General features: G+C 44.3%; 1 protein-coding gene and 1 pseudogene across 2 annotated transcripts in view; both read right to left on the bottom strand.

Annotated features, from left to right (window-relative positions):
* GRIA1 (glutamate ionotropic receptor AMPA type subunit 1) overlaps nt 1-27,974 on the bottom strand; it is a 306,294-nt gene that overhangs the window by 149,585 nt on the left and 128,735 nt on the right. The window lies entirely within an intron of this gene.
* LOC114891686 lies at nt 5-27,929 on the bottom strand (annotated as a pseudogene).

Below are 27,974 nucleotides of genomic sequence, written 5' to 3'. Positions count from 1 at the left end.
GGCATCAGCCAGGACAGGGAGTAAGGGGAGTATGGTGCAGTTGCTTGCGCATAAAGGGTATTTCAGGTAGAAGGGAGAGCGACAGCAAAGACCTGGCAGAGAGAAAAGCTGTCGCACGTTCAGGGAACCCTGCCAGAGTGTCAGATTCCGAGGTCCCTGCCTCTAAGAGATTCTGTAGCGGAATGTGTCCAACAATCAGAGCAAGTAAAAAACGAGGCCAGGAATTCCCTCTTGGGGAGGCAGGAGGGCAGGCACCGGCAAGGGCAGGAAAACCCACGCTCTGCACGGGTGCGGGCTGTCCAATTCCATCATCGCTTTGCTCAAACCTCTTTGATAAGCACTCCTGGTTAAGGCACCATCCACTTAATATCAATAAATCTCCCAGCCCTGGGCACTCGCCCTGACAGCTCTCTCCCAGGGAGGGAACTCCTGGTATTAGCAACTTCTTTTTTATTGTCTTCATTTAAGGCCTCTCACACTGACATTCCTCCTTGGCTCCTGGCTGCAGTCCCTGGAAATGTGGCAGCCTCATGGTAAATAGTGGATAATGAGGTGACAGGATGGCTTCATTCTGGGGGAGGGAGATGGAAAGTGTGTGTGTGTAGGTGGGGGGACTTTTAGACACTCAACGTGCTTCTCCAATAATTCTATCCTTACAGGTGGGAATGACATTCTTGCTCTGACTCTAACCTTGTGACATCAAATGTGCTTTATTTCTGTCGCTCAGAGGACAATAAGAGTGCCCCTCCATCCCCTTACACTCTCTTGCATCCAAGATCTGGTAGTGACATGTAGTGAATTACCATAATAGATATAAATTGTCCCCATCTCCTCTAAACAACAATTATTTAGGGTTCTGAGACATGTCCAGGGCTTCTCTGTCATTTACTAGATAAAACCTTATTGTTCATTTGTTAAATCAACAAATATTTTTTGAGCACCAGAAACTAATATTGCCAGAAAACTGGGATGCAGGGATGACACAAGACAGGTGTGTCTTCTGCCTTCTCACAGCTTAGACAAGAGTTCTACGTTTTATTTATTTATTGATTGATTTTTGGTTGCGTTGGGTCTTTGTTGCTGCACGTGGGCTTTCTCTAGTTGTGGTGAGTGGGGGCTACTCTTTGTTGTAGTGCACGGGCTTCTCATTGCGGTGGCTTCTCTTGTTGCGGAGCACAGGCTCTAGGTGCACAGACTTCAGTAGTTGTGGCACGTGGGCTCAGTAGTTGTGGCTCACGGGCTCTAGAGCGCAGGCTTAGTAGTTGTGGCGCACGGGCTTAGTTGCTCCGTGTCATGTGGGATCTTCCCGGACCAGGGCTCAAACCCGTGTTCCCTGCATTGGCAGGCGGATTCTTAACCATTGCACCACCGGGGAAGTCCAGTAAGTTTTAAATTAAGGGAAAGAAAGGTTATTTTGAGAGAGTAATAAGGGGTTTAAACATAGAATAAGTGGTCGTAACTACCATTATAGCCAGTGTTTACTGAGCACTTACTACAGGCACGCACAGTACTAAGCACCTGTGTCAATATCCAGGTAGAGGGACCAGTTTATCCAAAGGCAATGAGGTAAGAGAGATGAAGGAACCTTAGAGAAACTCCAGAAAAGCCAGTACAACTAGGGTGGGGACTTTGGCACAGAGTTGGGGGGGGGGTGGCGACCAGATTGCCAAGGGCCTTGCCAGGACTAGAGAAGTTAAGCCCCTGAGTCTCGTGTCCATGTTGCATTTCCTTTGGCTTCGGCTTCATCTCAGCTTCATAGGGCTTCTCTTCACCCTGGCCTTGGAGCCCAGTTGGGACAGGGCAGCAGAGGGAGATGCGGAAGAGGAGGCATCCTCCCCTGCTCAGATTCGTGCATTTATTATGAAACATGAGTGTTAATTACCAGGCACTGAAAGCCACTGAGATGTGACACGGTATATGAGGCTAAGAATTAGATCAAGGCTGGGCTCAGTGGTCCTGGAATTAGACTCACCTTGTGGGCTGACATATGAAACCAGGGACAGCGGAAGGACAAACAGACTGAGAGATTGTAGGTTCTGCTGGAAAACTCTTCAGGTGCCTGACATGGTTCTGGAAAAGTAAACGCAAAGAAGCAAATCTGGAACCATGAACAAGCCCCTTTTTCTCTCTGGGCTGCATTTTCCCCATCTGGACAATGAAGTTTACACTAAATCAGTGTTTCTCGTGTGTGTGTGTGCGTGTGTGTGTGTGTGTATGTGTTAAATACCTCCAATAAAACGCCCATACTCATTGGAGATGTCTAGTTCTATAGACAGGGAATTTCTCTTTCTTCTATCTGTCTACTCATCCACCCTTCCAACAAATGTTTACTGTGCACATGGTGTATGTTAGACAGCAGTGGTGCCAGTGGGATACAACACTGAAAACCTGCCATCGTGGAGCTTAGGATCGAGAGAGGGGAGAGGGATGATATACAAATCAGCAAGATTATTTGGGATACTGTGTTACGAAGACAGTAACATGGGATGATGTGAGAGTGACTGGAGGGGCTACTTTAGATAAGACGGTGAGGGAGACCCTCTCTGTGGCACTAACATTTAAGCTGAGAAAATGATCCATAAAAAGAAGCTGGCCAGACAAAGGGCCAGGGAAACAGTTTCAGGCAGAAGGAACAGAAGGTACAAAGGCTCTTAATAAGGTTCAGGAAAAGATTGAGGAGTTTGAGAAATAGAAAGCCAGGGTAGACATAGTGTAGGACAAAGGAGAAAAGCAGTAGAAATGAAGGTGAAGAAAAACAGATCATATAACTCTGAGTAAACTTAATGCTCCCCTAAGGTGTATGGTACTTCATGTGTGGCTTGGGTACCTGCAGATCCTAGAACATCACCTTGCTCTGAGATGGTCAGTACTAGCTGATCTTACCAGACCTTTCAGCTCTAACATCCTATAGCTCAAGGCAATGGAGGAGACGCAGTAGAGGGGAAGGTGGTTATGAGTGAATGGAAAATGGGAAAGGGAACATCTTCTGACTCAAGTGTAATGGGGCTGTAGAAATGGACCAGTGAGTTCATCAGGTTCTAGTGTAGATGCTGCTGTTCTTGGATGCTTCTTGGCTTGCTTTAGGTTCTGGGCCTTTGCCCACGCTCTTGTTCTAGCCTGCACAGCCTTCCTGACTTCTGCCGTTTTCCTCTCCACGTTCTTTCCATTCTTTAAAAGTTCAGCTCACATGCCACCTCTTCTGTGAACCTCTCATGCCTCCCCATTTCTAACTGTAATCTAAAGGTCTCCATCCCTCTCTTAAATGTCCTTAGAAGTTTATGCCCCTTACAAATTTTTATCAAGGCCTCATGTTTTATTAGTGTGAGTTCTTTCACTGGGAACAGAAATGAATGCATGCTAACTGAAGACAAAAGAAGAAAGGATAGGGGGACCCTCAGCTCAAAGACTGGACCTTAGAGAGACAGAAATTGCAGGAGCTCGGGGAATCTAGATGTGAGAATTTCATGGACGGTATCTTCAGAGTGTCACTGTTGCCCCAGCCATTTGTGATCACTGCTCCACACAGCTCGAGACTGGCCTTTTTCAGGTTGGGAGTCATCCATTGGTCAAGGGAAGGCAGGGAAACTAACTAACTATCTTCCTAAGATTACTAAGGAAGTAATCTTGCCAAAGGAAAATGAATACATTGTGGACAGAGAGAAGATGGATGTCAGGCATATCAAACCAACAGGTGTCTACTAAATTTGCATTTTCTAGTATTTTATAATATAAGTGAAAGTCTGAGACCATAAAGGAGCTCTGTAAATGTCACGTGCATCTGAACACCCAAGTTAGGTAAGGAGTTACTTCTAATTCAGTTGCTGTGGCCTGTCTCCTAATGGGTTAGACACTGTGGAGCAGAGTGGTGAATAAGATAGACGATGCCTCTGCCTTCATAAAGCTTATTTTATTCTTTACAATCCCTAGAGGGCATCACACAATGACTACAGAGTATTCCTGGTAAATGAGAGAATGAAGAATGAATGAATGCAGATCATCCACCTATATTAATCAATTGATACTATTCCTGACAATTGACCTAATCTTGCTTCCATGGCATTTCTTGCATTGGGTGGACTCATTATTCTTCCTTTATATTATTAAATGACGTTTTGTGTATTTATATCTTTCATCCACAGTTGAGGTGTAGGCTCCCTTGAAGGCAGAGGCCTTTCAACTCTATGGTTTTTCTTGGTATGTACAATGTGATGTATCCTCTGTAGAGCTGGGCAGGGAATCAACATAAATGCTTGGTGATATTACTTGTTTCACAGTCTTCTAAATTTAGCTGACCGTCTCACAACCATGAGCTTGGGGGGGTATGCATTATCCCCTGCCCCTTGTCCAAATTCCCCCTGCTTCAGCCCACCGAACTCTGTCACTCCCTGTTATCTTAAGCCAGTAGAGAATGAGAGCTGTGCTCCTAGGCTGGCGTCCAGAACCCGGGCAACCTTAATGTACTCCACGCACAACACCCAGTCTCCTTAGACAGTGCTCCCTGGCAAGAAGGTTTACATCCCATTACATAATTCAATCCTTAGGATGTCTAAGGGATTCAGAACGAGGGCATTTTCACCCTGCATAGCAAACTATGCAGCCATGTAGTATTACAGGAAGAGGATCTTTCAGAGATAGTTCATATAATCACACACACACACACACACACACACACACACGTGTGCTGTCCTCCTTGACGTATCACTTAACCCAAGAACCATCATAGGGTCATAGATTGTTAGTGCTAAAAGGTACTGGATCTTGAGGGCCTGTTAGCCTAGGGAAAAGCCTCCTAAGAGGCAGCTGTCTGCCCAACTCCACTTTGAAGTCTACAGAATTTACATGTGCTTGGAATATGCAAAACCTGATGTCAGCGGTGTCAGTAGCCACAGGTAGAGCTTCCTGGAGACGTCAGCATACTGGAGACCTCTCACTACCTATCTGTTCTGGGTGACTGCGCCTACTTGGGGAAAATACTACTCTTCATCTTATTTATTATTATAGTTCCGTCACCTATTGAGTGTTTACCACAGGCCAAAGCCTGTTCTAAGCACTACCATTTACTCCTCACAACAATCCTATATTTGTTTTTCCTATTTCATGCATGAGGAAGCTGAAGTTCAGGGCGATTAATCTCTGACAAGTCATTCGTGTGATAAGTGGCAGAGCTGGCATATGAATCCAGGTCTGTCCTCTTCCCCGGCCTGTGGCTTGAACCACGCTAACTCTGTCCCCTGAAAGTCTGTCATCACAAACCAGAGCTTTCACTCCCCTGATGGTAATATCAGCCAACACTGAGCACTCACTGTGTGCCTAGGATTACGCTACGTGCTTTCCGTGAATTGCTCATTTACTACTATTTCAGTAGTATAGAGTAGGCAGACAGTTATTATCCCCATTTTCTGGAGAAAAAACTGAGGGCAATTAACTCGCCCAAGGTCACATAGCCACAAAGTAGAAGATCCAGCGTCCAAACACAGGAATTCCAACTTGAGAGCCATTGCTCTGATCCTCTATGCCAGGTGTCAGCAGCGTTTTCTGTGAAGGAACAAGTAGCAAGTGTCTTAGGCTTTGAGGGCTCTGCAGTCTCTGCAGCAACTGCTCTATGTTGTTGTAGCACAAAAGCAGCCAAAGACAATATGTCAATAACTGAGTGTGACACTTCATCTACCATGTAAAACTTTATTTACGAAAACAGGCATTGTGCTGGATTTGGCCTGTGGCCACCTCCTACTCTATGCGATTCTGCTACTGGATGGCAGGAGAGATGAAATGCTGAAATTTTGAGAGAGGTAATAATTGCTCATAGTGTATTATATGATTTTTAAATCTCTCACATCCATTTTCTCTTGTGAATACCCAGTAAGGTGGGTAGGGCATGACTGATGACCCTTGAGCCCACATACAGACGAGGAACCAGGGATCCTATAGCTGGGGGATGATGGACACAGGTGTGAACCCATGTCCTTCTTTCCGTGTCTTGTGATCCTTCTGCAGTGGCTTTGGTTATTCACGCTGCGGGGAGGGCAGGGGAAAGGAGCCATGAGAGAGTCCAGCTCAATCACTGACATCCCGATACGACTGAGGCTGCTGCTTGCTGCTTCAAAGCCCTACTGGTTTTGAAGCTCACAGACTGACTCCAGCTGAAGTGTTGACACAAGGACAGTCATACACCAAGTAGGTGGTGCGGTTCTGAGTTCCAGGCTCCTCTCCTATGCGCTCGCTGGCTTTGGGCTAGAGGAGGCTGTAACACTGCCTCCTGGCTAAAGGCTTCTCTGATGAGATGGCAAGGGGGACCCGAGCTTCGAGAGGACAGGTGCTTTCAGAGTCTTATTTAAAAAGTGGATATGTACCAGGGGACGCACGGCATTGTGGCTGCACCCTTTAAGGCCAAGGCTCAGGCACATGTAGGGTCTTAGTCAGGAGTGCTGGGTCAGGGGCTCCGTCTGGGGCTAGGGGGAGGGGCTGGACAAAGTTGGAAATTGGATTTGAGGCTGAGGTCAGGGCTCATTCTAGGCTTGGGTTCTGGGGTAGAGGTCAAGGCTGCCGATCAGGGCTGGGGTGTGTGCTTACTCAGTCTCATTTGGGGGTAGGAGGTGGGGTTCACTGAAAAGTCCAGGTAGGGACTACATCTACCTAGCTCTGCCACTGTGCAGCCTTTGAGAACTAGCAGAGTAACCAACTAGAGCAGAATAGATAAAAGCAAGGACGCTAGCCAAAGGGAAGAAGGTTGTGGGAGAGATCAGCCTCATAGCTTCCTCTGCCCCAGGCCCAGTCACCAGCCCGTGCCACCTACCCCCTCATCACACAGCATCTTCTGCTGGTTCACGTATGAACTATCCCTGCCAGGAACACCAGGTAAATGATTCAGGAAATGAGGCCAGACTCGTCCTTTGCCGATCTTGATTCCGTTCCCTGGGTGAGTGGGAAAAAATATTTTGTTTCTCATTTGCTATTCTTTTCCTATGAAAATCATGCATATAAATAGGTTTTCCTAAGCCAAGTGGCAAGCCTACAATACACTGCACACCGTGAACTTGATTAGCACCTGTCCGTCAAGGCAAAGTTGCACGGAAATCCGCAGATGACTGCCTGAGGGTGCCCTGTATCAGTGAAATTCATTTTTCCAGCGAGGGTGTATTCACTGAGGAGGTGAAAGGACAGAACTGAAGGGTGAAATAAAGCTACAAAAACAAGAGGTTCCGGCTCTCAAAACCATACGACACCGCCAGAAACCAAACTCTACCCCATCTGATATCTGAACTCACCCATGACCCCTGCCCTTGGCTGATTTCTCGAGGTGAAACCTAACCAAGTGAGAGATGGATACAGAAGAAAAGCTCAACCTTTTTTTTTCTTTTCCTGCTCTTCTAATCCAGGTCTCAGAAAAGCACACTGAGAATAGGGAATTTTAAACAAATGCTCAACTGGTAGAGTCTTATTATGAACCTGTACTTGCCTTTCTGTCCTAACAGGGATGTGAAGGTCAATCAAGAATTTACTAATAAGGGCACTTTGAATTTTAAGGCTGCAAATTGTAAGCCCTTCCTACCTCTCCTATACCACATCTGCTCCCAGGCCACGCCCCTTCTGCCTCTGCTTCACACTGGTCTTTCTTTTACCTTTCAGGACAGTCCAAACGTTTTTGCCCTGGGGCTTTTGCACATGCTGTTCTCCCCTGGAAAGCTCTTCCAACCCTCTTCCAGTGGCTGACTCCTTATTCTTTAGGCCTCCGCTTTAGTGTTCTTTCTTCAGAGAGGCTTTCTCTATACTCTTGCCCTTTTATTCTCTATAGCAGTACCGTGTTTATTTCCATCATAGCTTATCTCTGTCTTTAGTTATCCCCTTTAATGTTTTGTTCATTGGTGTCATTATTTCATTTCCCCCAGTATGGCAGAGATCATGACTATTTAATCTCCTGCTCTAGTCCTAGCCTCTAACAAGGTACCTGACACAGGAGAGGCACCAAGACATTTGCTTGGATGGAATGGATGAGTGAATGACTGAACAAGCTGCCAGTTCTCCGTATAACCTTAAGCAAGTTATTTCTCCCCTTTGGAGTTCATTTCCTCATTTGTAAAAAAAGGAAGAGTGAGATTCAATTAGCTCTAACGCTCTTCCACCTCTAAAAGTACACGTTTCCTTATTTATCATTTTCCCGTTGGGAGAGTTGAGGCCTGGAAGCACGCTGTCCAGCCCAGGGACTGGAACTCAGGTCTCCTAGACAACTTCCAACCAAGACTCTTTAGCAAAAGCCCAACTGCCTTCTCTGCAGAGACACCTCCCCCGCATCCAACTCCCCGGTATTTAGTTCCCTTTGTACCAAAATCTGAATCACTTTTCAAGGTTTCTCAAAACATGGGATGAATGGCTCCTGCTAAGAAACAGTCCAGGCTCCTTGAATTCTACAAGGAATTCTGAGAATAGAAGCATTTCTTACTGTCCAGAGGTGTTCTTTTTGTATGTTCCTGCTCAGTTGAGATCCAGGAGTGTGTGTGGGAGGGGAAAGGCTGAGATTCAAACTAATTCTGGGGAAAAGAGTAAGTGAGGAAGGAGAGAGTAAAAGGCACAGGCACAGATACAATGCAGAACTGCTGAGAGCATTTGAAGAAGGCATAAGCATGAAGCTACTGTACTATTTTTTTTTTTTTTTTTGTGGTATGCGGGCCTTTCACTGCTGTGTCTCCCGTTGCGGAGCACAGGCTCCGGACGCGCAGGGTCAGCGGCCACGACTCACGGGCACAGCCGCTCCGCGGCATGTGGGATCTTCCCAGATCGGGGCACGAACCCGTGTCCCCTGCATCGGCAGGCGGACTCTCAACCACTGCGCCACCAGGGAAGCCCTGTACTATTTTTTTTGCTTGGGCATAATGCACCCACAGAGCTCCATGTCAACCCCCAGCTTCATTCCTTAATAGCCCACCAAACACTGGAGACTACGACCACACTGCTGTGTGCAGCAAATCATCTCCTTCTAGGTCTCTCTGCCTCTGCACACATTCCTCACAAATGCCTCTCAGCCCCTGAAAAACTTCTACACATCCTTCAAGACCCCAATCACATGTTGACTCCAGCGGGAAGCCTTCCAACCCTTCCAGAAAAAATTACTTTCTCCTCTGAGTTTCTCCTGTGCTTTCTTTCTTAGTATTATACTTACCTTGATAGTCTATAATTTCACAGTTTCATGACTGTCTTTTTCATCAGACTGTGAACTTCTGTAGGGCAGAGCTGGGTTTATTTTTAAAGTCGCACAGCCTAGCCCTGGTCTTGATACAGTAGATGCTCAGTAACTTGTTTGTTGAATACATTTTGTTTTTCTCGCCTGGGAAATGAGGGCAATAATACCTGCCTTACTCTCTGTGAGATTACCCAAGACCTACATTCACTATAAAGTGTACACCCGTCAGCCATCATCTTATTCAAATTGCACAACTCAAATATGACATGGACTGGACAGGATATTATTATTCACTTTATCCAGATGAGCTCCCAAGGGTTAAGAGGCTTGCTCTGAGTAACACAGCCAACAACTATCAAACTAGAGAAAGAAAACCAACTTGCTTGACTTCTGGGTTTTTTTTCCCCCGTTAGATCACAGATGCCTTTCAAAAATTAGCTGTAAGTTTGGTCATGCTGATTGACTGATGAGAGAAAACATGGATATAAGTCCTTCTAAAGATGCCACAAATGTATCTACTTACTTCCACAGCCCACTACCCCTCACCCTGGCTTAGTGCTGTCAGTCCTTACCACGCATAGAGTCAGCTCTCCGTACCTGTGGGTTCCACAACCATAGACCAACCAACCGTGGATTGAAAATATTTGGAAAAAAAATCCAGAAACCTCCAAAAAGCAAACTTTGAATTTGTTGCGTGCCGACAACTCTTTACATGGCACTTACATTGTATTTATAACTATTTCACACCATTTGCGTTGTATTAGGTATTATAAGTAATCTAGACATGATTTAAAGTATACGGGAGGATGCGCATAGGTTATATACAAATACTATGCCATTTTACATAAGGGACTTGAGCATCCATGGATTTCGGTATCCGAGGAGGGTCTTGGAACCAATCCTCCTCGGATACCAAGGGACGACTATACTTACTGCGTGTTATCGCTTCCTTTATCACTTTCCTTTATCCCTGCTTCCACCTTGCCCTCTTCCCTTTTCTCACCTTCATCCCCACTCTTCACATAGCAGCCACAGTGTTCTTTTAAAAATGGAAATGGGGTCCTGTCATCGTCCCCTTGGGCTCCCAGATGGTCCTCATCATGCTTTCAGTAATGTTTATACTCCCTTGCATGACCTGGAAAGGTCTGCCTTGTCTGCCTGCTGATCTGGACAGTTTCATTCATCCTCTCCGTCTCCCCATCCACTGCTGCAGCTCCTCCAGCACACCAAGCTCCCCCACTCCCCATGCTGTGCCCTCTACCTCGAACTCTTCTCTCCCACTTCTGCTTGGCTGGCTTCTTCCCATCTTTCAAGGACCACCCTAAGTAGGTCATCCTCTGTGCTCTGTCAACCACATTCAGTTTGTTTCCTTCACAGCACTTTACTCGAGTCGCAACTGCAGTGAAAACCCTTTTATCTGATGCAGTGGGGACTGTGGTTCAGCTATTTGAAAAATATGGTTAAAACAAAGAATCATAAAAATGATTCATCGCAGGTATTTTCTTTTAGCTTAAAACACCTAAGTGCACATGTATTTATCAAGCTTTTGTTGTAGTGGGAACTTGACGTAAAATAAATGTAAGTGCAGAATTTTTTTGTGTTTTGCACCTGACCTTTAATAGTTGCCTTGCCTACACCTAGCATTACCATGTTTTTAGGGATTCATCTTTGAGCCTTTCAAAGTATTTAACTTAGTTTCCAGAGAAGTAAAACAACTTTTTTTTTTTGCATTTGTATTTTACCAGTTTACATAATTTCTGCTTGCACTGCAAAAATATGAGTAAAACACAGAAGTATAAATAGGTTTGGAAACAAAGGGAATGGATTCCTAGCCCACCTCCAACAGAGTTGATGTGAGCAGAAATATATGGGCTGATCAGAGAAGAGGCTGCTTGCCAGAAGGTGTGGGGTTTACAGAGATGATGGAGAATGCAAGTCAATCCAAAGAGATGGTTGAATGGAAGCTGGTTACGAGAGACTTCGCTGCATCTGATGGATGGTTGGCTTGTTGATTATCTATCCCTCTTTTAGGCTTTTTTCTCAGCTTGCCTACCCAGTATACAACATAGTCCTTGGCATTCAGAGCTACAGTCAATGCCAAGTAAATGAATAAACAAGTGGGGGGACTGTTTCACTTCTTAGGTGAAGAATTTTGTTTCCTCAACTGTGAGAGGACTGGCATGGGCTGTGCCAGCATGGTCATTTTCAGATCCACATTCTGTTACCGCTAACCACATCCAGTAACCATTTCTGTGTTTCAGCTTCTGCTTTTCTCCATACCCTCTACACACACTTTAAAGCATTATGTTAGTGACCTCCCTCATAGCTGCACACCACCCACCACTACAGTCATGCCAGTACCTTACCCCACCCCCCTGTTTTTTGGGGGGGTTAGGATAATCCCCTCCCTCAGTGCCTCCCCCCAAAACAGGTAAGGAGGTGGCGAGGCCAGTTTGGGCTGTAGTGCCAGAGCTGCTGGATTTGTTTCTTCGGCGTGCTAGGCAACCCGGGGGCAGCTTTGAGCATGGGTAGGTCGGACCTCTTCCACCCTGAAGATCTGAGTGGAGAGTTTGGGCCTGCCTTATTTGAGAAATTGGGCAAAACTTCTGCCCCCACCCCCTCATTGCCTTGGGTTGGTCTTTTCTAGTTTCCATGGTGCTGGGATCCACAGAGCCAAGGTTAGGGGAGAGCCTCAGGAACGAAGCTTTCATGGGCCCTTCAGCCCACAGTGTGGCTCAGTGCAACAGCCGCGGAGTAAGAAACATTGGGTTTCTTTCTTTTTTTTCCCCTTCCGTTTATTCCTTTGCCTCTCTCCCTCTCATATCTGAGGAAAGACAGGGACTGATTGAGGATTTGGGGATTCCGGTTACCAGCATAAGAACAGTGTCAACAAATGATGATGGTGATTTCTGATGTTACTAATAGCTGCTTATGTATACTGAGCCCTTTAATGCTAGGAACTAGACTACACATTTTAAAGTAATTAACAGTTCTAAATTTCTGTAACAGTCTGAGAGAGTACACACTTTTATTACTAGTATTATTATTATTTTATAAAAGAAGGACTGAGGCACAGGTAGGTGGAAGTCACAGAACTGATAAAGGCAGAGCTAGAATTCACACCTATGTATGTCTGATCCCACAAGGTGAGGTGTTACTGTTAAGCTAAAGTACCTTGCGGTGTATCTAATCATAACGTTCACTGAATAATTAATGTATTGACTCAGTACATCCTATGCGATACAGTATGGGGAAAACAGAAATCAAGGCCCCTGTCTTTAAAAGGGATGTTCTAATGTGATGAGGAAGACAGACTCCTGAACCATGGATAAAAACAGGACATGAGAAAATGAACTAAATTCTACAGTAGAAGCTCAGCATGTTCTGTATATACAGAGGAAAGGGCAAATCCTTCTCAAGAGGGAGACCAGGGCAGGTGGTGACCCCTAGCCTTCGTGCCCGTGGAGCCCAGGTGCAGCTTTGGAATCCTCCTCAACCTGGTTACCACCACCAAACAGCGGGACCTGTCATGTGAAGTTAAAATCAGTTGTCTCCTTGGTCTCAGGGGAGCAGGAGAAGGCAAGCCGTAAGGTCTCCTCATTTTTATCACCTCTCTATGATGTCGGTCATCACAAGCGTTTCCCACCTGCCCTTTTCTCACTTCTTTAATGTCGACGCAGTTTAAAGTGTTTTCAATCTTCTCACCTCTCTGCCTGTCAACTGGGCTCTGAGCTTCTAAGGCCCCGTGTCAGTACATGGCGTGTGTAAGAGGCATCTGAGGTGGCTTGTGGGAGCAGAAACTGTGGGTACAACACGGACCTCAGGAGGGCTGCCCCTTCCAGCTTTACCCAAAGCCAGGAGGGAGGGCGAGGGAGGTGAAGGGAAGGAAGGAACTGCATCTTTGACCCCATCAGAGCTCAGGTCTACAGAGCAAAGGCACAGAGGTCAGAGGAAGCCATCCAGGGTGCACAGGCAAGTGAGTTCCCACACTTGGGGTCGAATGCACAGACCCACCCCTGTCTGCCTCTCTGCAGAAATTTGACAAGTGTCTTCCTGTCTCTGGCCCTTGTGGTCCTCACTGGTAAAACAGAAGATTTGACTCTAGTCCCCTGTGGTTCCAACATCCCCTGATGATTCTCACAGCAGGGTGATGAACAGGAGACGGAGCAAAGCTGGGCTGTGGACCAGACAGGACTTTGTCTGAGAAGCTGACTCTGATAATGGCTTTTGTGCATTCACTGCTGGATCTGAATGTACCTCAAAGTGTGTACCGTCCGATGTAGAACCTTACTGCATGAAGAAGAAGTGAGAAAACAAACCTCAATAATTTGGTCCATTGTATGGACAAGAACACCAAAACACAAAACCAAAAAAGCAAAACTGTGATTCAGCAGTAGGCAAAGGTGCTGGCTCTGCAAGGGTCTGGGGAGAGGGAAAATGCAAACAGGGTGAAGGCAAATGCAAAGGAATATGTAGGTGCATTTAGTTAATTCTGGAAGTTGTCTGAATATCCAGCAGTGGCTGGTTAGCCTCAGATGTTGCCCAGATGAGCTAGATAATGTTCAGTGCGTTAGGAATCATAACGAGAGTAAAAGCTATCATTCATTGAGTATTTGCTAAACACTTGCATTACTAAACATTTGTCTTAATTAATTTCTTTATTCCCCACAAAAAAGATACTAGTACCTCCTGTTACAGAGGAAGATACCAAGGTTCAAGGTCACACAGACATGGCAGATCTGGAAGTCAAAATCAGGTCATTCTGAACTTCAACTCCGTGCTTGTAGCCATTCTGTCTTCAGAAAAGCAAACATAGACGTACCGACTTCCTCTTTTTACTGACTACCCCGTGATGAAGGGAGTTTCATTGTGGCCCTTTTCCACTCATTTCACTCCTTCAAGATCCCACTTAAACACCACTGCTTCTGGGAGAACCCCAGTCAGAATCAATCCATCCCTCTCTGAGCTCCCGGAGCTTTTAGCTTGTACTTCCATTAGCGCGCTTAGCACTTTCTGTTTCGTGTTGGAGTTAATTGTGTCTGATCCTCCCTCCACTCTACACCCAGAGCAAGTTGTTTAGACTTTCATTATGGCACTTAGCGTCTAGCATTAACGCTAGCCAAGGCTGGATTTGTCTCCTGTCTTTTTTTTTTTTTTTTCACATCTTTATTGGAGTATAATTGCTTTACAATGGTGTGTTGGTTTCTGCTTTATAACAAAGTGAATCAGTTATACATATACGTATGTTCCCATATCTCATCCCTCTTGCGTCTCCCTCCCTCGCACCCTGCCTATCCCACCCCTCTAGGTGGTCACAAAGCACCGAGCTGATCTCCCTGTGCTATGCGGCTGCTTCCCGCTAGCTATCTACCTTACGTTTGGTAGTGTATATATGTCCATGCCTCTCTCTCGCTTTGTCACAGCTTACCCTTCCCCCTCCTCATATCCTCAAGTCCATTCTCTAGTAGGTCTGTGTCTTTACTCCTGTCTTACCCCTAGGTTCTTCATGACATTTTTTTCCCCTTAAATTCCATATATATGTGTTAGCATATGGTATTTGTCTTCCTCTTTCTGACTTACTTCACTCTGTATGACAGACTCTAGGTCCATCCACCTCATTACAAATAGCTCAATTTCGTTTCTTTTTATGGCTGAGTAGTATTCCATTGTATATATGTGCCACATCTTCTTTATCCATTCATCCGATGATGGACACTTAGGTTGTTTCCATGTCCTGGCTATTGTAAATAGAGCTGCAATGAACATTTTGGTACATGACGCTTTTTGAATTATGGTTTTCTCAGGGTATATGCCCAGTAGTGGGATTGCTGGGTCATATGGTAGTTCTATTTTTAGTTTTTTAAGGAACCGCCATACTGTTCTCCATAGTGGCTGTACCAATTCACATTCCCACCAGCAGTGCAAGAGTGTTCCCTTTTCTCCACACCCTCTCCAGCATTTATTCTTTCTAGATTTTTTTTTTTTTTTTTTTTTTTTGCGGTACGCAGGCCTCTCACTGTTGTGGCCTCTCCCATTGCGGAGCGCAGGCTCCGGACGCGCAGGCTCCGCTGCCGTGGCTCACTGGCCCAGCCGCTCTGCGGCATGTGGGATCTTCCCGGACCGGGGCACGAACCCGCGTCCCCTGCATCGGCAGGCGGACTCTCAACCACTGCGCCACCAGGGAAGCCCTCTTTCTAGATTTTTTGATGATGGCCATTCTGACTGGTGTGAGATGATATCTCATTGTAGTTTTTGATTTGCATTTCTCTAATGATTAATGATGTTGACCATTCTTTCATATGTTTGTTGGCAGTCTGTATATCTTCTTTGGAGAAATGTCTATTTAGGTCTTCTGCCCATTTTTGGATTGGGTTGTTTGTTTTTTTGTTATTGAGCTGTATGAGCTGCTTATAAATTTTGGAGATTAATCCTTTGTCAGTTGCTTCATTTGCAAATATTTTCTCCCATTCTGAGGGTTGCCTTTTGGTCTTGTTTATGGTTTCCTTGCTGTGCAAAAGCTTTGAAGTTTCATTAGGTCCCATTTGTTTATTTTTGTTTTTATTTCCATTTCTCTAGGAGGTGGGTCAGCAAGGATCTTGCTGTGGTTTATGTCACAGAGTGTTCTGCCTATGTTTTCCTCTAAGAGTTTGATAGTTTCTGGCCTTTGTCTCCTGTCTTATACAATGAGCACAGGAGCTGTGTCTTAGGAACATTTCTGTGTGCCCGGCACTTAATAGAGCTTTGGAAACTGATGCTTTCTAAGTGAGGCTGGTCCACACAGCTGGTTTCTTCATTCTGTCTAATCTGTCGACCGTGACCCCTCCCCAGCTCTCGTGTACTTTTCCTTGTGCCCTTGGTTAGGGTCACTGAGCAGTGCCAGGCAGAGGTCAGGGACTCCTGTGTGGAGTATCTCTCAGATCACTGAGAAGGTGGGCGATTGCTTTTTCTCATGCCACTCTTGTTCCTCTGGCCCTCTCTCCTCCAGTGGAGACCTGTCCACATAAGTATCATCAGAGTTCACTTTAGGGAAGGGATTGCTTGTTCTGTTCTCTTACTCTGGAGTTAGTGATTTCCTTCTTCCTGAGGAAGAAAGGCTCCGATCCCTGTGAAAAAATCTTTAGAGATCATTTTTCAAAGGAGGGCGGCTTCAAGGGCCATCTGGGACACTTAGGTCCATACACTTATATTCACTCCCGGCTGGACATCTAGATGGCTAAGAGCACAAGGTTTGACGATTGACAGACTGGAGTCAGTCCTCCACTCCCATCTCTTGGGCAAGTTAATTAGTACCTCTGAAACCTTTGCTTCCTCATCTGTATTATAGAAATAATAACAATGCCCACCCAATGGGGCTGCTCTGAGAGTTAAATGCATTGAAATTGTGTTCCTAGCACAGTTCCTGGCTACCACTGTGTCTGTTGCTACAGTTGCTTTTGTCGCATTGTTGTTGGTGTTTTGTAAACAGCATCATCTGGTCGCTAAGAGAGATAAGAGCAACATGCAGCTGAAAATTTGACCTCTGCCGTTAGTAAGAGATGCAATATCTCCTACTCACATGTAGCGTCTAGTTGGGAGCCTAAGAATAGCGGTACTTAAGTTTCTGCTTGAAAATAACTTGCACGGTTTTAGGCTTTCAGAATCGAAGGTGCTTTAAAGAGCATCTTTATCAATTGTGCCATTTTACAGAAAACAGAAGCTCAGAGAGGAGAAATGACATTTCCAGGGTCAATCAGCCATAAAACAGTCATACTGGGGCTCAAACTCAAGCCTTCTGACGCCAGACCAGTGTATTTCCCACTGAGTATCCCTCGAACTACTGCCCTTTTCTTAGATTTAGCCATTGTGTACCCCTTCAGCATTCGCACCAGTTCCTGTGATAACCTGGGCACCATCTGAAGATGCTGCTTTGTCCGGTGCTGAGAATGACAGTAACACATCTTGCTACACAGACATTCCTGAGATGAGTCTATTTCTTTATGCAGATGAGCTTCCGCTCCATTCTAACTGTCCCTCAGCATCACTCCTACAAAAGCTAATTCTGCTGAAACTAATGTGCTAATGTATATATTAGTCCCGAGGGTTAAGGGACTAGTCCTTGTGTTCAAATGCTGTGATTGAACTCAAATGCTGAGGAGAATTGCACTGGCATTCTGGGCTGAGCTTCAGGAGTACAAAACATAAGGAAAATTGGCTAGATTTGTCTTTCTCCACATTAAGGGAGCATGGTCAAGGCCTAGCATAGCCGGTAGAGATGAGAAGAAGTGAGGCATTGGGTGTAAACCACCCAAGCTGCAACTCTGGGGAAGAGACCCCAGCCCGGACCCATCGGGTAGCACTTGCTCGTGGAACCCACTGGACATACACTCTACTGTAAACATGTACCTAAATATACCTTGCCCTTGACCACCTCCAGACTTTTCTTCACACTGCTCCTTCTGCTTTCTTCTATTATTTAAGAGTATATAGGACTTTGTATCATTTAAACAGGATTTCTATATCCACCATTTTGCTGAATCATCATAACCACCCAGTGAGGCCAGTACTTAGCACTGCTATTTCACAGATAAGAAACTGGAGATCAGAGGCATGAAAGGACTTGCCCAGGGCCATAAAACTCATCTCTGCAGTCAGATCTCCTTCGTTCTCCAGTCTCCAGGGTCAGTGGCTTTCCATATGTCAGGGTCAGTAGAGCCACCAGACTGATACTGGACTTGGGCACCAGGGCCCCTGCCTGGGTTTGAATCCTGGCACTTGCCACTTCCTTTGTGGTCTGTTACTCAGGTAATCTCTGCCTTAGTTTCTTCATATGCGGAATGGGAATAATCCTAGTCTCAATCTCAAAAGACTGACAGCAATAAATTGGTTATTATGTGCAAAGTGCTTAGCAGTGCCTGGCACAAAAGACCTGCTCAGTATATGTTGCTATAGAAACTAAGCTGTGTCCTGTCTGAATTCCCTCCCTGCCAAGGCTCATCTGAAATGCCGTGAAGTGTGATTCTGACTTTTCGTAAATAGATGCAATTTCTGCCTCTTTTAGACCCTGCAATCATTTGTACTTTGCTCATAGCACACAGTATGTTCTGCTGTGCACTGGAGAGAACTGTAAGCTTGTTTTTCTCATCCTACTCTCCCCTCGCCTGTGAGCGCTGTGGCTCAGAGAGAGAGCTCCCGTATAAGTACATCCCCTGTAGCCCCTGGTGTGATGCTTGATGCCAAAGAGGAAGAAGTTGGCAAATGCTGGTTACACTGAATTCAGTCAAACCTAGAATTCCAGTTCCCTTGAAGACCTAGAATGTTAGGGCTGGAAGGGCTCCTTAGAGATTAGCCAATCCTGCACTAATGCCAGATAACTGGGTTGCTGAGAGGGGAAAGATACTTGTCCTAAGTCACATAACATATTAGTGGCAGAAGTAGGTATGGAAACCAGAGTTTGTTACTGCCCGCAGCCCTGGGCTCCACCCAAAGCACTGGGCTGTGTCTCTCTCCATGGAATGGAGGAGAAAATAGCCATGTACTTGAATTAGAGAGGGATGGGACAAGTGACAGCACACAGCTAAGCTTCGAGAGCAGAACTGCTCAAAGAGGAGGGATGTATTAGGGATACGTATTCAGAAGCCTACTGGGGGTGAAGGATGTGAATAAACTGCACAGGCAATAAGGCAGTTTCTCTGAACTGACTTGGTATTTCTCTGCTGCACGAATGTTATCAGGAGCCCTGCAAAGGAGAACCTTCAGAGTTCAGTGTACTCAACGTTAAGCTTTAAATGGTTCTCTTCCTCTTTTAGAACATGTAATCTTAACTGGAGATCCTCCACCTTGGGCTCCAGGGCACCTTCTTTGTGTTGGGATTTGTACATAGACGATGCTAAGATACAAAGGTACACAGTCCCTGTACATCGAGGTCATTTCTTACAGTTCTCCAGGTGATTATCTAACCTGGTAGGGATGAGAAAGTTAAAAGTCCTTCTCAGCCTGCGCCCCAGAGCCTCTTCTCCACAGACTACTGTCATGTTTTTTTCCCCTTGTTGAGGTTTCAGATAATGTTTAAAATGTAAAATGAATCAGAGAGAATTCTGCCCTGGTCAGCAGGAAAGTGTGTTGATTCCTGGTACTGTCAAATCTTGTCTTCCAAAGTAAGATGAGGTAAGTAAGTCTTACGGTGATAAGTGATAAGCTCCCCCATCATCTCTGATGTACATGCTGGGGGAGGTGGGGAGGAGGACCAGTGAGAAGCTGGCTTCTGATGGCTGTGGGTGGAGGTTTAGGGGAGCTCTATAAGCAGGCATAGCCCTGGGGTGGGGGACTGCTGAGGTTTACACCCCACTGGTTCAGATGATGAAACGCAAGGCTGCCCATAACCACCAAGTGAGCCTCTGAAAATGAGGTGGCATGTTGGTTTGCCAAGTCATGGTTAATGAGAGATGAGTGTTCACAACACAGGCTTCCTGGGGAGAAGTGTCCAGAGGGTAGACAGCTCTGACTTTGGGGGAGGTCATCTTCTCCTTTTGATCTCTATGTCCAATGCATGAGCCACTTAAAAAATGGTTAATGTCAAGGATAAAAAGTGTTTATAAAAGTTCAATGTGAAGCTAACACAGGGAGAATTGAAAAAGACTTTTTGCAAAGGAAATTCATCCAGCAGTCATTTCCCACTGCGGGCTGACTTGATGGTACCCATCAGATTCCTTCTGATTATTAAGACCAATTGTTCTTGTTGTGTTGCTGTTGTTGTCGTTTCAATGCATACAGCGGTTTAACAAATATACTGTGAAAGTAATGTTTGATTACCCTTCAAAGAGCTCACCTACCACCCTCCTAATACCATAAACCATGTGTGAAGAAAACTGGCACTGACTTATTACCATCTTTGCCTTAAAGAGCCGCCCTCTCAATCCCTCTGACTGATAGCAACTTCCAAACTACTCCACAGATGAGCCATTAGGTATGTTGAATGCATACTTTTTGGGTGGCATTTGTAAATTTAAGTTTCCCCCCGGGCATGATAGAACCAACTTGACACATTACTTGTGAATAGTACCATTTTCTATCATATTAACATCTTCCATGTTGATGGAAATAACAGAAGTAAAAATTGAAAAGTGAATTGGCCTACAAATTGTGAAGTTTAGTAGATTCATAAGATTGTTCTTTATTGTTGTTTGTTTTTCACAGTTACACTTAATCAGCATGTTCACTTTTTAAAGAAAACTTTAGGGACTTCCCTGGCGGTCCAGTGGTTAAGACTCTGCGCGTTCACTGCAGGCGGTGCAGGGTCAATCCCTGGTTGGGGAACTGAGATCCCGCATACTGCACAGTGTGGCCAAAAAATTAAAAAAAAAAATTTTTAATTAAAAAAAAATAAAGAAAACTTTATTCCCTTTCTCCCTGAATGCTCCATCAGCTCATAACATCCTGAGCTGTCACTGACTACCTCCTGGTAATATATAATAGGCCCCCACTGATAGCCATAGAGCTATAAGTTCCTTGAGGTCAGAGACAGTCTTCCATGAATTAGAAATAGCTCTGCAGGTCTGTCCCTCTTTGTGCTAAGTCCTAGAGGCAGTATTCTGCAGTGCAGGGTCAGCAAATGCATGACGCATACACTCCCCTCTTCTGTACCCAAGGCAGACATCACTAATTGATCATGGCATTCTTTCCAGTTGAGCCCTCAGAGTCCTCATCATCAGCATTCCTGGAAGCCCGTACCAATTTGTCAGGATTGACAGGCTTGATAAAACCTGTTTTCCAGCCTAACCTTAATGGTTAAAAGCAAGGGCTTTGGAAATGGACTGACCTGAATTCAAATCCCAACACACCACTTACTCACAGCCTGTGTGACCTGGAGTACAGTTGTCCAAGTGCCCTAAATCTCAGCTTTCTCCTAAAATGACCAATCCCTCTCATCCTTTGGAAGCCTAAATTTAGGCATTTCCTCCTCTGAGAAACCTCTGTTTGCATAAGACTGAGTGTAGCTGCCTCACCTAGGCCTCTGAAGACACCCTGAACTTGCACTTCATCTCGCTGGAACAGTAATGGGCTCATTTCTTCTGATTTTCCCCATTGGTGTGTGAGCTCCCTGAGGGCAGTTAGACTCTCACAGTTGTATTTTCAGAGCCTGTTTACCTGGTACGGTAAACAGCTGAAAACAGGTAACACCACTAAAAATAAAAACACCACATAAAAATCACTTAAAACAGGGCTAGGGATATGATAAATGCTTTATAAGCATTAGTTGTTTTCATATTTATTGTTGTGTTCTATAACTTCGAGGCTCAGAGAAGAAAGCTTACCACAGAGCTAACTTTTAGACATGTATGGTTTAATTTTGGATTGCTGTCACTCTTTGGCTGCAAGGGTACCAAGGGTATCTATACTTTCTGAATCTTCCAGGAGTTGCATTCCTTGAAACAGGGCCATATTCTTCTTTCTCAGCTCTGTAAAACCTAACACGGGGCCATATACACAAGAGGTCTATTTGAGATGTTTCGGGCTACACCTATCATGTTTGCTAACCCTGGTGTCCCCCAGCCCAACCTTGCCTATACTAGCCCTTTAGGGAACTATACTAGGTACTCTTCCAGGTTACTGGAACCCTGTCATTCTCTTTCGAGTACCCATAACGAACATATGAGCCCAGGAGGTCTGTCCTGGGATAATCACTTAACGGCAGTGGTTCTCAAACTTGAGCATGTAGTGTATCAGAATTCCCTGGAGAGCTTATTAAAATGCAGACTGCACTGCCCACCCCCAGAATTTCTGATTCAGTAGGTCTGGGGTGGGGCTTGAAAATTTGCATTTCTAACATGTTCATGAATAATGCTCATGCTGCTGGTTCTGGACCATTCTTTAAGGATCACTGACTAATGGAATAAAGGAGATAAATAAAGAGTATCTTGCCTAGAGAAGAAACCTTAAGTTCTATATATCAGCTTCCGGATTGGTGATGATCTCCATCTGAATCCTGCAAGCTGTATTTGCAACTGATTCTCATTAATGTCAAGGAAATTTACACATAAGTATCAGCTGTAGGACCTTGCAGAAGGATGAAAAAGCAGAGGTTCTAAATTTTGCTGATGGAGTTTGCAATTCTCCCTCTTAGTTGACAACTCATGAAACGACTTGATACTTTAACATCTCACAGTTAATATCCTACTTTTGCAGGATACTTTATGTTTTTCCAGAGTGCTCTCATCCATGTTATCACATTTGGTTTTATAATAACTGTTTACAAGCAGAGAGATAGGCAGGAATTAGCATCTCTTTGAATGACAAGGCAGAGTAAACCAGGATCCCGAATCCTCGACTCTTTGCCGGGTCTGTTTCCGTGACACTGCATAGTCTCTGGTGCAAGTGTAAGTTCTGCCTTTGAACTCCCTTCGTGTACCAAACCCTAATATATTTCAGTTTGTTACAGACGTTTTGAGCTCGAAGATACCACAAGGAGATGTGCTAATCGGAAGTTTCTTGGGCATTTGGAGATACAGATTCCATGGAGAACCTCAGGAAGGCTTTGGACTCTTTTCCAAAACAGTACAGACGTATAAATATATGATACAGTTTACATATAGTTTCAGGTTGTACAAAGCCCTCTTAAAGTTGAGGGCCACCATGTTTCATGACCGAGAGGCACCGTTCCCAGTGAATTAACTGTAGCCCTGTCATATCCATCCACAAACCATAGAGAAAGAACAGAGGCCACATAGTCACTGTTTTGGTTGGTTGGCTGGTTGTTTATGTGATTTTAAACAGATGAGCAAACTGAGATTCAAGAACCTGAGTGATTGTTTTTCAGGTACCACAGTCAAATAAAGGCAGAACTAGAGTGGAAACTAGGACTTCCAGAGGCAAAGAGGTATTGTGGAAGAGGACAGGCTTTGGAATCAGGGAACCTTTCCATCTCAGCTTATACTGTTTACTGGCTGTTAAGACCTACTTAACCTCTCTAAGATTTCATTTCACCATTTTACAAATAGGAATCAGAAAATCAAATAATGTTTAAAAACTGTTTGCTGATAGGGTGCTTTTAGTCTAAGGATTAAATGAAAGAGAATATGTCAAGTGCTAACACATGTTGTGGCACCCAGTAATCATGAATTCCCGTCTCCCAGGCTGTCTTCTCAGCTCAAGTTCAAGTGTAACAATTGGATAAATTTTCCTATCTCTCAGGACGGGTAGATACTACCTCAGGTTGACCAGAGACTGTATACCCTCAGGTCCTCTGGATCATATAAACCTACATATGATGTCATTACTTATGACTCTGCTCAGGTGCCCTGACATTCCTCTACATGCTTGCACCATTGTCCCATGTAGCATCTCAAGGATATTTGTCCCCCATCTAAGCATGGGTGCAAAAATAGAAAAGTCTCACCAAAGGGGAAGAAAGCCCAGACTACCATAGTGTCTAGTTATTCCAACATTTTTCAGTGCTTATTTCAGCTTGTGCAAGATTCATTCTTCCCGCTGCAAAAGAACCACATTATACTTCCTAACCTACAGCGGGTAATGATTTTCACCCTGATTTTTCATTCTGTATTTGCATCGAGTTCACATTTAAAGTGCAGCAGAATTCATAGGTCACTTCACTGTATACATTTCCTTGTGTCTTATAATACATTAAAAAACAAGATCCTTGTTTTAGCTTATTACTAAACCCTAGGATGCCAGGAATGGAAGGACCTATAGAGGCTTTATCTAACTCCCTTATATGACAGACAAGGAGTGGATGCTCTGGGGTGGGGGAATGTTGTCCTCAATCGCACAGTAAGGGTGTCAGCCGCAGAAACTACACTTGAACTTATGTTTCCTGACTCCAAATTCTGCATTCTCACCATTTTTTTTCCTGGTTTCTTGACTCTCCATTGAGCGTTCTCACCATGTTTTTCCTGACCTGCCAAAGATTTTAAGATGCTCGAAAGACCAAGCGGTTGTATAACATTTTCCTACTCTTAATTTCCTCCTACTCTCATTTTTTTCCTAAAAAAAGTTTGGTGGACAGAGGGATGAAAGTACACATTCCTTTCTCCATTTCAAATAAATGACTGGTCCTGGTTCTGCCTGCTGCTATCATAAGTGTCCCATTATGCTCACTCTCACCCATACCTTCCATAGGATGTGGGCAGCAAATCATCTTACTCCCCAGTACCACGAGCTATGCCACTGCCTGATTACCTCTCCTGTCTCTCAGCAGACACAGAGCCCACCTTCTTGGACTTCTTGAAGTTCCTTTATAGAGGAGCTCTTTCCCCAGGGAAAATGCCCTAAATCACTATCTAGAAGACTCCTCAACGCTAAATGACTGGCATGATGGAATACGATAACCAAAGCATTCCAATGACTGAAGTACAAGGATGAGTTTGGGGGTTCCTGATCTATCTCAAGACTCCGTTCTCATTTTGTCTAATGACCTATAGGTACCACGGCCCCATCCCCATGGAATCTTGGGGAAAATATGCATCTTTAATGAGATATTTCCTTTCATTAAATAAGTTAACAGTAAAGAGAGAAAACAGTTTATACCAAACTGGATTTCTGACCATAGTCCTACCAAGCTATTAAAACCTGCCCCTGGCCTGAGTGAGGTCATGGCTGTGTGTTATCTAAGTCTGCACAGAGAGACAGCTGCGTGAACTTTATGAGGTCATTATTCTGAAATTCCTCCATTATTAGCATTGTCAGGAAATGGCATCTTTGAGAAAGCAGTAAACAAATTTATCTTGTAAGTAGCTAAATAATTTTACGTATTTTCAAGAGAAAAACCTCCTAATAGGTTCTATGCATGTCCCAACATTTGTAAAAAGAGCTTAATATACACAGCTTCAGCTTGGCCAATGTGGTGGTGTTGCAGATGGTAAATATTTTCAGAGCAAGGTTCTATTTTTTATAATTTTTTGTATTCTGAATTTCCTGGAATGGAACCCGGTGGTACATAGTAGACATATGGTAACTGGTTGTTGATTAATGATTGTGACCACTGGTGTATATGATAACTCCTGTAAGGGCTCCTAAGGTCGTAGGGTGTTTTATTTGTTTTTGTTTGTTTTGGTTCCCAGACAGCTTCATACTTGGTGAGACTGTAGTCTTTACTGGACCTTCCCATCGTGTCAGCTGTCACACCTCCCTCTGTCAGCAGCCAGTGCCTGTTCCTCCAATCTACCCTCACCTGCTGTTTTTCTTATCTGACATCTGTTGTTAACAAGCTCAATAACCAAGCCTGTTAAATCACTCACCTGACATTTATACAGTTTTACAATCAACATGCATTTCCCTGCAGGGTGTAAGAAGAATGGTAATTCTTTCATCTGCATTTGTATACCAGAAGTTTTCCAAAATTTCAAGGTTGCTTAAAGCCTGAAAGCTGGTTAAATGAGGACGTACATAGGTTAAAATGCAAACTACCCCCACAGGTTATAATATGCTTAACTAGAAAGTTTGTACTCTTGACTCCATCTAGCAAACCCTGCATCCTAGCCTCGCAGAGATTTCTAGTCCATCCCCTTCTGCTCTTGCCGAAGTGACATAATTAAGGCAAATTTCAAACCAAATAGGTCGTCTCTGGGAAAAAAAACCAATACACAAGAAATCAAATAATCCTATGTTATCCCCCAGTTATTACTACATCCAACCTGCACATAAGCCCAGACTCTTTTGATAATCATAATAGGATTTGGGCATTTAAGTTGAAGGATCAGTTTGAAAAAAAAATCACAGTGGCCAAAAACATGGGGTGCATGTGAGGGTTTTTGGGGTGGGGGGAAGAGAGCGGTAGGTAGGTAGTGCTGCCAGCCATTTAGGGTGGTAGGAGCATCACAAGGGGACCTAAGGGGAAGAAGACAGGAGGGAGGGTAAACTCAAATAATAGATGTAAAGAGAAGGATAAGCAGTTTTAATGGGCCATGGAGACCTACTGTAGTATGAGATGAGATGGATGAACTACTCTGGAGTATACTTTAGTTGGCTACTTCTATAAGGTCTTAGGGACTGAAAGTAGGTATTTCAATGAAGATCAATGGCAAGAGACCAATTAAGGGATCACCTATACCAGCACACCCGCTCTCCCTAATCCCAGTCACAAGGACCAAATACATCTTTTCACATTTCTACTTGGGCAACCTTAGGAAAAGACTAGATGGCTAGACATAGAGCCCAAACGGGTATCATACTTTTAGACCAAAGGATGTCTAATGACACACCACTCTTCTCCAGAAAGAATAAGAGACAGCAGCCCACACTCCCAGGGAATCATTTCCTGGGAACAAAATGGCAGCCATCGTACAGAGCTTCGCCTGTATGTTTAGTGGAAAAGACACACACACTGGATTCAGGCACATACACTGGACTCTTCACTTTGACATTTAGCTCTTAAAAACAGGAATGGAGCATGGTTTCACCAGCTCTCTCATTTTCTGAGCATTTTATACCTTGGTTCAGAGGAATCTCTCTCTTAGCATGAAGTATCTATAGCCTTTTTTGCCAATGCCATGAATTGTCTTTATACCCTAGGGCAGGATGTTTCTCCATATCTCTGTACTTCTCCTCAGAAGTGCACTTCTGCATAAAATGCCTTACTCTCCCAACTTTGCCTAATAATTATACTGGAAGACAAGTAGCAGCAGTAGCAACAGCAGTGGCCCTGACAAACCTCTGAATACTTACCAAGAACAGAGCACTCAGCTGAGTTCCTAATGTACTACTTCATTTTGATTTCCCAACAGTCTAATTTTTGTCATCTCAGTGGTATAGCTGAGAAAATTGGGGCTCAGAGAGAATAACTTTCCTGGGTTCACATAGTCCAAACGTCCAGACAGGAGTCTTAATGACCACATTGCCCCCCAATCCAACTTTAGAACATTTTTTTCTAAATGATATTTATATTTTTAGAACAGTACTTTCCTCCATATGGATTTTAACCTTGGGGGTGGGGGAAGAAGGAACAGAGGGTTGTCTGCAGGACCTGAAGCCTTACCCAGTGGTATCTGATGGTGTCTCACAAAGTCCACCAGATCCAGGGATCCTCCCTCAGGGGATCTGAGAAATGTCTCATGCCCGATTCTATCAGGATGCAGATCCAGGGGTACTTAGGTTTTTTTATTTTATTTAATTTTATTTATTTAATTTTTTTTGCTCTGGAATCTCTCTAAGATGTAATGGCAACTTCAGATTTGCTTTCTCAGCTTCTAAAAGAGGTTCTAAGAAGTCTTGTCCTATGGTAGGGTCTCCACCAAGGTCTAGTCCAAGAACTGCATCCTCAGTAGAAAGGAAGAACTCTTCAGCAAGCTTAACAGTCTCCTTGGCTACTGAAGGGCCACCTCTTCTGTTGATTGCTATCAAATACCTAACGTCAGTGTCTGCATTTTCTTTTTCAGACTGTTTTACACTCTCAAGTACAGATTCCACATAAGTCATTCCTTATAGCATTTTCTCTTCTGGGTACGCTCCTTAGTTTCAGGCACTTGACACCATCATCTGTGAATTCTTTAATAACATCTTTTGTAGCCATGAAAATATCTTCAGGGCTGGTAGTAAACTGATGAATAATTTGAAACATCTGGAAGCATTCTTCTAAAGTTCTTTTCTTTCTCTTGTTAATCATAGTCATCTCATCATGGGTTTTAAGACCTGGCTTCTTGGCTCTTAATTTCTTCACGGCTTTGGAACTAGTGGATCCATTCAAGTGGACATGAAGTTACCTTTTAGGTAATTCCAAGTAAAAGGTTGTCTTCCAGCGCCGTTGTTCTTCTTCTGATTCCATCATAATTTAGCAGAATGGGTCTCTCTTCAAACACTTCCATTCTTGTTA

Source organism: Monodon monoceros, unplaced genomic scaffold, assembly GCF_005190385.1.
Source record: "Monodon monoceros isolate NGI ecotype Baffin Bay Population unplaced genomic scaffold, NGI_Narwhal_1 Super_Scaffold_12, whole genome shotgun sequence".
Taxonomy (NCBI): Eukaryota; Metazoa; Chordata; class Mammalia; order Artiodactyla; family Monodontidae; genus Monodon; species Monodon monoceros.
Note: the sequence above shows the minus strand (reverse complement) of the source record. Positions and strands in the feature narration are given on the sequence as shown.